We start from the raw sequence: 2,911 nt of genomic DNA on the forward strand, positions 1-2,911 counted from the left end.
TATTTCTTTGCTCATTTATGAAATGAGCAATCAATTATTTGCTCACTTGACAAATGAGAAAATATTTCTTTACTCGTTTATGAAGATGTTACATGTTCTGTGTCTGCAACACTCATACAAATGAAAGATCAATTTCCCTTTTTCTTCTCTTAATTATTGATCAACAACTTCAAAAAGCAAAAGCAACTCAACCAATCAGATGACTCAAAGCAAGACAATAGCTCCATCTAGAGGGAGGGAGAGACCAAAAAAAAGAACCAACACAATCTTGAATGAATAAGAGGTAATTGGAACACAAGCTTCAACAACAAAATCATAAAACGTTTAATTGTTTTCATTTTTTTGTTCAGACATCAATTTTTGATGTAGGCAGGAAGTCAATTAGGAAATTTTTAGGCTACATGTATGCATAATATAAGTGAAATTTCGTTTGCAGAATACAAGTAAAATTTTGTTTGCAGAAAACAATTGATATTTGTATGGTCCAACACCTAAAACTGTCCTACTATCTATAATTAATGTTAATAAAGTTAGATATTTGTTTTCACATTACTTTACATAGCATGTAATATTGTTAATATTCATATGCATAATAGATTACATAAGTTATATAATGTAACACATTATATAATAACAAGGAAAAGAATTGCCACAACCAAACTTACACCATCAAGGCAAGCATTTGCATCTAATTCATCATTTAAATTTCCATTAGGAGATTCAGGACATGGGAATATCTCCTCAGCTCCAGCAAGCCGCTGCAATTTGTTAATCAAGCCCAAAGTTAGTTAACTGAGGAGGAAACACAACAGTTGAAAAGTCAGACTCAGTGAAAATATAGGATATGTTGCAGCCCTATACCTTGAGCACCATCCGTACACCATCACATGGTTGAACACTACTAGAACATAGGCCATTTCCGACGGCAAAATTCCGTCGGAAACACCCTAAATTCCGTCGGAAAACACTGTTCTGACGGAATTTCCGTTGGAACGGGTTGTCGGAACACCCTTTGTAGGTAAAACGGCAAATTCCGTCGGAACAGTGTTTTTCGACGGAATTAATTCGCCGGAAGAGGTTTTCCGGTACCGGAAAGTCTGTCGGAAATTTTCGACGGAATTCAAATCCGTCGGAAACTCCGAAAAAAAAAACCAGGCACCACCCCTACCAGCCCCAACCACCCTCATCCACCCACCGCCACACCTACCCCTTACCCTTACTCATCCACCACTACCCTTAGCCACCACCACCGAACCCTAACCCTCCTCCTCAACCCTTACCCACCACCCACCACCCACCACCACCGAAGCCTAACCCAGATTCACCAACCACGCAACACCACCGAAACCACCCACACCAGCCCCTAACCTTAATTCACCAACAACCACCATCGAAACCACCCCCACTAGCCCCTATCCCACCTTCACACACCACCACCAACCCACACCCAAACCCACCAGCCCACCACCGTACACCACCACCTTAACCCACCACCGTAACCCACCACCTTAAACCACTTAACCCTAACCCACCAGATCCACAATCTTAACCCACCACCGTACCCCACCAAATCCCAACCCTTGTCACCAAAACACCACCAATACCCCACCAAAACCAAACCGAAACCACCCCAACACATACCCCACCCACACCAAACCGAAACCCCCAACCAAAACCCCACCCACACTAAACTAAAACAACACAAATCAATTCAAAAAAAAAAACCCGAAAATTATCATAAAAAATCAACAAAAATTACCCAAATCAATTCAAAGAAATATATAAATATACATAAATTTGACAAAATTTATACATTAACATTACAATGACATCAATAATTAACTAAAATCGGAATTTAAAAGGAAAAAAAGGCTAGATCTACAATCTAAGATATTTAAAAAAACCGTTGTTGGCCGTTGTTGGTGAACTTGGTGTTGGCGTCATTGAAGGTGTTCGTTGACGGTGGTGCGTTGAGGGTGTTCGTTGATGGTGTTGGTGGCTATGAAAGTGAAAGGGGAGAAGAGAAAAGAACGACAGAAGAGAAGATGAGGGAGAAGGAGAACGAGAGAGGAGAAGATGAGGGAGAAGGAGAATGAGAGATAAGAGAAAGAAAAGGTGACCAGAAGATGAAATGACAGAGGAGGAGGAGGAGAGAGAAAGAGAAATGGAATGAAATAAGGGGGAGGGGCGGTTGCGTAGGGTTTTAAGGGTGTTTTTTTTAAATAATTACTTTATTTCCAACGGATTTTAATTCTGTCGGAAATATTATTATTCCGACGGAATATTCCGTCATTCCGTCGGAAACTTCTGACGGATTTAATTCCGCCGGAAATGTAATTTTCCGCCGGAAAATTCCGTCGGAAACTTCCGCCGGAAAATTCCGTCGAAAACTTCCGACGGATTATAATTCCGCCGGAAATGTAATTTTCCGACGGAATATTCTGTCGGAAACCCTTATATTCCAGCGGATTTTATTTCCGTCGGAAATGCCGTCGGAAATTTCCGACGGAATAAAAATCCATCGGAACTTCTGACGTTTCAGTAGTGGAAGAATGTAATGATGAACAACTGCAGTTTCCTTCGAAATTTCTATGTTGCAACGAGAATGGCATATCAACTCCTCATCCTCTTTTTTAAGTGCATGACAGAGTCATTAGAAAACTAGCAATCGCAACCTAATTAATATGAGAAAAATGTGAAATAGCAATAGGAAAAAGTGCTTCTCATATATCTAGCAAAAAATCCCAAGATAGAGAGAGAACGAAGGAAAAAAGTTCCATATAGCCAACAGCGCAAGCATGAGAGCACGTTTCGCCCAAACAAATTATAGCACTGTATAATCAAGTATGTGGAGATAGCACATGTAACATTCCATGACATAGTTAACTTCTAATAGTTCAAGCACTTTCAA

The sequence above is a fragment of the Chenopodium quinoa genome, unplaced genomic scaffold, assembly GCF_001683475.1.
Source record: "Chenopodium quinoa cultivar QQ74 unplaced genomic scaffold, ASM168347v1, whole genome shotgun sequence".
NCBI classification, from domain to species: domain Eukaryota; kingdom Viridiplantae; phylum Streptophyta; class Magnoliopsida; order Caryophyllales; family Amaranthaceae; genus Chenopodium; species Chenopodium quinoa.